An 8,995-nucleotide genomic window follows, 5' to 3' on the forward strand; every position below is an offset into this window, starting at 1 on the left:
GAAACCCTCAGATTGTTTCCCAGAGTCCATAGTCTCTCATGGTTTGTCTCCCCTTCTAATTCCCACCCTCTTAAGTTTTCCCTCCCTTCCCTGTGGTCCTTCATGCTATTCCTTATGTTCCACATATGAGTGAAACCATATAATTGTCTTTCTCTGGTTGATTTAGCATAATCCCCTCCAGTTCCATTCATGTCTCTGCAAATGGTGGATATTCATCCCTTCTGGTGGCTGAGTAATATTCTTTTGTCTATATGAACCACATCTTTATCCATTCATCTGTTGAAGGGCATCTTGGCTCCTTCTACAGTTTGGCTATTGTGGACATTACTGCTATGAACATTGGGGTGCATGTGCCCCTTCTTTTCACTACATCTATATCTTTGGGGTAAATACCCAGTAGTGCAATTGCTGGGTCATAGGGTAGCTCTGTTTTCAACTTTTTGAGAAAACTTCCATACTGTTCTCTGAAGTGGCTGTACCAGCTTGCATCCCAGTGTAAGACAGTTCCCTTTTCTCCACATCCTTGCCAACATTTGTTGTTTCCTGCTTTGTTAATTTTGGCCATTCTAACTGGTGTATCTCATTGTGGTTTTGATTTGAATTTCCCTGGTGGCTAATGATGTTGAACATTTTTTCATGTGTCTGATATCCTTTTAGAGTAGAGAGATGCAGTAATGCACTGGATATAGTTTATGCAATGCCGTGATTATGGCCATCTCTGTGGCCCTTACTCCTCTATGCTTTCTTACTCAACTTTTGTCATTCAGATATAATCTCTTGGTCTCCAGTGTTCTTATATTTCAATGTGGTATGCCTTAGTGTGGATCTATTTTCATCAGTTTTGCTGGGTATTCAATTGTCCCTTTTAATCTAGAAATTATTTCTTCAGGGAATTTTTTTCAAATGATTCTTAAAATAATTTCTTCCTCATTTTCTCTGTTCTCTTTTAGGGAAATCCATCATTGCTATGTTGGAACTCCTGATTTGATCTTCTAAATTAAATTTTTTTCTAATTTTCTATCTTTGTTTCTTTGGTCTAGTTTTTGTGAGAAATCCTCAACCTTATTTTCCATTATGGCTATTGAAGTTTTATTTCTGTTGTCTCTTAAAATATCCAAGAACTCCTTTATTCAATGTTTATTTTTATAGTTACTATTCTTGTTTAATGACTATAATACCTTCTTTTATATTTCTGATGATCTTAGTGATTTTGAAAGTGTTCCCCCCTAAGTTATTTTTTCTTAGCTTTTTTGTTTTGATCTCTTCCTTTTATGATATTCTTTTAAAAATGATGTCTTAGGGTCCTTGAATGTTTGGTTATATTTGAGTGGGACACAAAAAAGCTGATTAAAAGATTTTTTTTTTAATTTTAATTTTTTTATTTTTTATAAACATATATTTTTATCCCCAGGGGTACAGGTCTGTGAATCACCAGGTTTACAGAGAGATATTTGCAAACGACATATCAGATAAAGGACTAGTGTCCAGAATCTATAAAAGATTTTTTTATTAAAAGTTTTGTCATTGTGGACCCTACTGTTGGTGAACTTCTAATTATTTTTAGATAATTTTATATAAGGTGATCAGATTCTCTCAGAAAATAACCTTCCAATCTTCTACCTGAGGCAAGCCTTGGCTGCAGGTTTCTGGGAACTAAACAGGAGAAGAAGTCTTGTAGTCTCACCATATAGTAGATAGCTAGATCACACACTGAATTCTAGCTGAGTCACCCAGCCCAAAAACCTTGTTATTTTAATGATCAGAATAAGTTTCTACTCTTTGGTAAGAGGGAAGTATGTAGGGGAATTGCTCCACTGTGAAGAGTCTTCTGTAAGAAGGAAGCATGTAGGGGAATTGCCCTGCTGTGAAGAAATGAGGAGGGGATTTGGAGGCTTACTTGCTCCATAAACCATCTTTCAAACAATTCCCATGTTTTCAGCCCCACTTTCACCCTCACTTATAGAAGTACCCAGTGATGACTGGATTCTGCCAATATCTGAGCCTTTTGGGAGATCACTGGTGCAAATTGTGTTGTTTATTTTCTCACTGTTGTTTTAAGATTCAGGTTTCTTGGTTCTCCCAATCTGTTAATAGTTGCTTTTTTGCTTTCCTTTTCCTAAAATGCTTTTCATAAATGTTTCCTGTTTGTTTTTCTTCATGGGTTTATGCCTCTAAAATAGTTTATTTTGTGTCATTTATACATAAATGGGAATGTCTAATCCACTGCTTTTAACTGGAAACCCTTCTTTATTTTTCATCATGACATTTAATGTGTTTATTTTGTAGCACTTCTATTACATTATATATTTATATACTTGCTTATTATATGTCTCCACCACAGGTATGCTTGCTTCATGAAAACAGGGATATTGTCTATCTTATTCACTGTACATCCTTAGTGCCTAGGACATAATAGACAGTCAGTTAAGTATTTGCTGCATAAATTAATCTGAATTATTTTATTAATTAAAAATGATATTTATAGTCATAGCATCTGATACTGTTGTAGGGAAAAAATGAAAATAACTATATAGCAAATTAGTCAAATCAAAATAGGAGAATTAGATACTTGAGGAAAAACAATATGTAAGACAAGACACAATAGCACAAGTATATTTTACTGCAAAACCAATATATTTTCAACTTTATAAAGCTACATTTTATTCATGGGAGGCTGCCTCTGAAACATGTCTATGAACTTAAACTCACTGAATCTTAGAAGTGGGGAAAAACTGCAAATTGTTCAGTTTAATATCTTGTTTTACAGATAAGGAAACTGAGGACAAGAAAGGGGAAGTTATTAGCCAAATATCAGACAGCTAGTTAGTGGCAGAGCTGAGGCCCAGGCCCATCTCTTCAGACCATCTGCCCATTACTCTTTCTAATTTGGGACCTGAAGATATGGTCTGATCAAAACAGCCCAGCTGTGTAAATGTGTACCATCACTGGCCCACTAATCTCACAGGGGTGTTAGAACAGTGAAAGTATAGTGCTAGATTTGAGTGGGATTTGGATGAAAAGAATTAGTGGCATGAGTTTTTTTTAACACTTACATAAACATAAGGTACAGTTATGGAAAGAGAGTTTATTTACACAGTAGCCTTTCAATTAGCCACAGATTCCCTCAGGGGAGAATGATTCTGTATTATATGACATATAGTGCTTGTGTTAAACACCACACAGTTGGCCCATGAGTGGCTGGCTATATAGATAGAAGTCCAAGAAGCTAATACCCTCAGTCCTGCCAGCAAAAACCGCTGGGGGAAAACAATGCTAAATGTTAGATATGACCTTGATACAAATGATAAGACATTGCAGGTGAGTTTGTGGCATTTTGCATTTCCTCAAAATCCTTCCATTTGGAATGAAGGGGAGCAAACAATGGGGCAGGCCCTTTCACAGAGAGTCCCTGATTTTGGCTGTACAGTAAAAACTGATCTATTTTGATGTGTCTGCCTGGGGCCTAGAACTTGAAAAACTTCAGCCAGGGAGACAAGTTTTTCTTAAAGTAACTAAATTGCCTTTCACATTTCTATTTTATGTCTGCAGAGGGAACACACAATAAATTTGGGTAAGAATGTAGCAGACAGAAATCAGAGCTGATGAATTCCAAGCTTACATAAACTAAGGTTCCCAATCCCAGGTGCTTTTGTTTTTTCTGTCAGTAGACTTAGTAAAACAAGACAGATGTTCTGAGTCCTCCTAACTCCTGTCCCATAACTCAGGGATTTTGGAGACTGGGCATTGAAATTGCTTTGCTAAAATAGAAGAGGATTTAGTGGGCTAGGATGTGATGGGGAGAGAGGGTGAAGAGCGTGGGGAGCACCACATCAAGCTGCTCGTTCATAGGAGATGATTTGTGTTCATTCATAGGAGACGTGAAAATGAAGGAAGCACAGAATCCAGCCCCGTACAGTAACCACAAGCAACTGAGACTCTTACTTTCCTGAAGATACTGCAGAAACCCAAAGTTCACAGCCCTCCTGACTGAATGTTTAATCCCAGAGAAGGATTAGAGCAATGCTTTAGGTTTGCTTTAGCCCCCACGTTTATATAATGTTGTTGACCTTTTAAAATTATGAAACTTGAGCAACTTTAGTGAATCAAACATGGATATCCAGCAATTTGGGTGCCTGCCTGTCTGACTTTTTTCAGGTCCAGTCATGTTTTTTTGTGGCTTAAGGTTATTTCACAAATATATTTCTTTTGGTTGATTCTAATGATTGTATAGTCACCCAGCCTGTTAATATCCAGTAATATGTTAACGCCAGCCTCCAGTTATTGAGCATTTGGAATCTTTCATGGAATGTCTTTTAACCACTCCTATTTTGCACCAAACTCTACTCACATTTCAAGGTTCTGGTTCAATGCTACCCCCTCCATAATAACTTTCTTTTCCCCACCTGAACCCTGCTCCACCCCCATGGAATAAAATCAGTTCTTTTTTGCTCCTGTAGCTTTTTGTCTTTATTTCCATGAAAGAACATGTTACACATACAGTTGTCTTCCCTGTTATATTATAGGCTCTTTGAGGGCAGGGATTGGGTCTTACATAGTTGAATCCCCTAAACTTATGACATAGTGATTTACAGATATACATATACAGCAGACGAATAAACAGCAATATAATGAACTTTTTTGCATAAATTATTTTCGTTTATTTTGGCTTATATCCTTGGGTGTATATTTCTGCAAATGGAATTACTTGGGCAAAGAGCAGTTACACACTCTCATAGTGTATTCCAGATATTTCACCAGCAATTTATGTGGTGACCTGTTTCCCAACAGTGGTCTTTATTACATGTATACTACCAAGCTGGGGGACATTGTGTTTTAATTTGTATTATGCTGAGGTCATATATTTTATCCTGTGATTATATACTGAATATGTTCCCTAATGTGCTTGTTGTACATTTTTTTTGATGACTCATCTAGTGAGCTTTATACATATGAGAAATGTAACCATATGGGAATATCAAATCATGGTGGTCATTGAACTAAAGCAATGATAAGGTTTTGGGTAGCATAAGTGTTGAAAGTTTTAGACATATTCAAAGTATAAGTCCATAAATTTTAATTAAATCACATAACTAATAAAATACAAACGAATGAAACAACCTATCCTATCATTCCTGCACCACTTTTCAAGATATTGACAACCATTAATCTACTTTTTATATACCAATTCCTCTACAGATTTGCCTAGTCTGGACATTTCATATATGTAAAATTGTGAAATAAAAAATGGACTTTTAAGCAGAAGCAAAACAACATTTATTAAACACCTACATCTTTGTTAAGCACTTTCTATATTTTTTTCTTATTTAATCTTCAAACAGCCATTAAAGTTAGGTAATATTCCATTTTAAATACGGGAACTGATAGTAGAGAGGTTGAGCAATTAGAGATCATACGGTTAGGATATGATATAACTTGGATGCTTTGACCCAATCTTTATCCAAGTTCTCTCTGCCTTAAGGTGTTTAGGAAGTTTGGAACATATCTCTCCAGTACTTTTGCCTCAATGGCCCTCAGTGCCTTCCACAGAGACAAAACACCAATATGACATTTCTCACACTGTGAGGGCTGAAAGAACAGAGTAAAATAGAGTATTTTGTATAACATAGACTCATGGATCTAAATAAATTTGCTCTTTCAACTTCCCTCCATCAGATATTGAGAATGACCAATGATCCGTGTACATTTTAAATCACAGAGCCATGGGAAATTAGAGCTCAAAGCTGAAAAGGGCCTCAGAGGCACCTGGTCTAGCTGCTTTATTTTATTGATGAAGAAACTAGGACCCAGAAAGAGCAAGCTATCTGCTCAAGACCATATAGCTCAAATATGGTGACAGAGGATGACTTTTAATCTATTACTGGAAAAATAAGTGTACCAAAGGTGAAAGTCCCATCCAGAATAACTGCAGAAAACAAATTAAAAGGAAAGCAAGATAGTAATGTGGAAAGGTTACTGAATTAGGTCAGAAGGTCTGGATTCCAACACTATTTCTGCCACTAATTCACTGTGAGACCTTAGACAAGTCACTTAACCTCTTTGAACTTCTGTTTCTTCATCTGGAAATGGTTGGGTTGAAATATATGATGTTTTGGAAGATTGTGTTTATTAAACACTCCTGAAATTGTATTGAATAACTAAATAAGTGAACCTTTGTATAAATGCTAAATGTTGTGCTATTTTTGAAAGATACCCAGAGAACTGCATAACCAAAAAACTGAAAAGAAGGGTAATCAAAAAAAAAAAAAGTTTTTAAAGAACCATTACTGTAAATTTACATGCCTCTAGGGATAAATGCATTAATGCACTTTTTAAACATAAAAGTTTATTTCTTCAACAAATAAAAGAGTGCCTGATTATTTCCAGTAAGTGGATATACAAGACACATTGGCCAAGTTAATAATATGCCAATTCTGGATGCAATATTGACACATGCAGTAGCATGTGTAGATGGGGTATATAATCATTTCCTTAATAAAGTCTTAATTTTTTATGGTTATTTCCTTTGGGAAGAAAAAGCAATTCAATCTTATTTTAAGGAAAAAAAGATTTTGTCATGTTCTAAAGAATAATAGTCATTTATCCATTCAACTAATATTTATTGAATGCCTACAGTACATGCACATGTCAAGGAACAGATGTATCCTAAAATGGGAAAATTTTTAAAATGATACAATAACATGAAGCTAACATTGAAAACCTGTCTTTTTTATGATTCAAGGTACGTGAGCAGTCAAGAGCTGTTTGTTTAAATCTTCACAGGCTGAAACTTTCACAGTATAGAGGCAGAGCAGATGATGTGTGTGTAGGGGGGTGAGTGGGAGGGCAAAGAGTGCAGCTCCGTAAGCAGGAGCCGGAGCACACAGCAGAAAATGATCATATTGATGCATTCCTCCTCCCTCTCCCACCTTCCATGATGGAATAATAATAGGGATCCGTTCCATGTGTATTGTATCACCCTTCAGAGTTTACAGAGTGCTTTCACATTCATTATCTTATTTGATCTTCCTGCCAACCCAAAAAGAGAGGCATGGTGGGTATTGTTTTTTCAAGATGAGAAAATAAGGGGCTGGAAGAGGTTATGTGGATTCTCCATGGAAAAACAATACAAATTAGTGCCAGGACTAGAACTCATGTCTTTTGTCACTGAAAACAGTATTTTTTCCATTACCTGCATTCATCCCAGTATTTTCTCTTCTCATCTCCATATTTAGAAGCCTAAGTTATTCAGTGCTCCCCTGGGCAGGCTGCTGTGCTGAGCAGCAGCAACAGTAGCAGCAGTAGCAACAGCAGCAGAAATCAACTCCAACAGTTAGGATAGAGTAATAAGAGTGAATTATTACCACAAGTAAAAAATTCTTTTTTCATCTGCTCTGGTCAAAGTGTGTGTGAGAGTGCATGTGTGCATGCATGTGTGGTCTGAGATATGGTTAGAGAGTGGAGCATTGAAAATTATATTTTAGCCAGTCTTCCTAGAATTCACTTCTGTTGATCTAAAATGGTGGTAGTGTGCACATACAATATCTCCACTTGCATTTGGTGAAACGGAGTGAAAAAAATAATGAATACAGAGATAGACATGCTCATGAAGGAATGAAGAAAGTAGAATTCAGTGAGCACCTGATATGTGCTGAGTGCTTTACTTACAATATTTCATTCAATCTTTACTATTGCCCCATGACATAAGTCATATAGTGTTCTTCTTTTACAGATTAGTAAACTAAAGCTTAGATAGGTTAAGTCCTAAGTCACAGAACCAGTGATATCCTATGCTAGGATTCAAATAGGTCCATATGTCTCCAGGATTGGATATCTTAACTACTATACCAAATAAAGAACCTGTATTTTCTGCTGATTTGAATCACACATGTCTTTCTTCTTTTTCTTTTCTTCTTCTTCTTTTTGTTTTTTTGATTTTTTTTTAATTGGAGAGGGGAGGGACTGAGAGAAAGGGAGAGGGAGAATCCTCAAGTAGACTCCCCACTGAGTGTGAAGCCAACACAGGGCTCACTCCCAGGACCCTGAGATCATGACCTAAATCAAAATCAAAAGAGTTGGTTGCCTAACTAATTGAGCCACTCAGTTGTCTCACACATGTTTTTCTTTTTAATCAAAGTTGGGAGAACCCTCCAAGGTCTGCTTGTCCAACGTTTCACTAAATACAGGTTCCCTTCTAGACACCCCTCACTGATGACCATCCAGGGAAACACGGGGACTCTAACTTAATTTAGAGTCTATAGATAGAGATGGAGCTGCAAGGACTTAGGCCTTCTCTTGTCTGGTGCTTCATCCAGGGCAAAATCCAGGTATTTGCGTGAGGCAGTAAGCCACCATTAGAGATACCCTGTGACTGCAATAGAGAGAGATAGAGTCCATGCCCTCAGCCTTAGCACCATCTAACTCCAACCATTTTGTGACCTGGCCCTTTGCTTAGATGGACCTGACCAACAAGTCTTTGTGGAATGAACAAATCTTTGTGGAATTCATACTTGGTTTTGCACAGCTGCATTGCCTTTGCCCCAAACATGGTTAAAGGAATCAGTAAGCTGATGATCAGTCAGGAGCTGCATGAATCCTTTTGTTTTTCACTCACGGGATCCAAATGGTACCTTCAGACTTGGCTTAGGTTTCTGATGGCCATTAAGGGGCATTTTGATTCTGCAACAATCTCTGGTGAAGAAATGATCAAGGTTCTAGAAAACCCTCTACTGTTCAAGCAGAATAGTAAGTATTGATGACTTCCACTGTTTCAGAAATAATGTCACAATTACTAAAGGGAGGGAGTTGTCTGGTTATGTAGTTCATTGGGTATCTTCCAAAGATTACCCCAAAGATAACAGATGTAGTGAAAGAAAGGGCCATATGTACCCCAGTGTTCATAGTAGCAATGGTCACAGTCGCCAAACTTTGGAAAGAGTCAAGATGCCTTTCAACAGAAAGAAAGAAAGAAAGAAAGAAAGAAAGAAAGAAAGAAAGA

The 8,995-nt window shown here is 36.9% G+C and overlaps 1 protein-coding gene across 1 annotated transcript in view; it reads left to right on the plus strand.

Annotated features, from left to right (window-relative positions):
- Positions 1-8,995, plus strand: part of IGSF1 (immunoglobulin superfamily member 1) — a 510,284-nt gene that overhangs the window by 356,023 nt on the left and 145,266 nt on the right. The gene's annotated exons all lie outside the window — the stretch shown is intronic.

This window comes from Mustela nigripes, chromosome X (assembly GCF_022355385.1).
Source record: "Mustela nigripes isolate SB6536 chromosome X, MUSNIG.SB6536, whole genome shotgun sequence".
In the NCBI taxonomy this organism is placed as follows: domain Eukaryota; kingdom Metazoa; phylum Chordata; class Mammalia; order Carnivora; family Mustelidae; genus Mustela; species Mustela nigripes.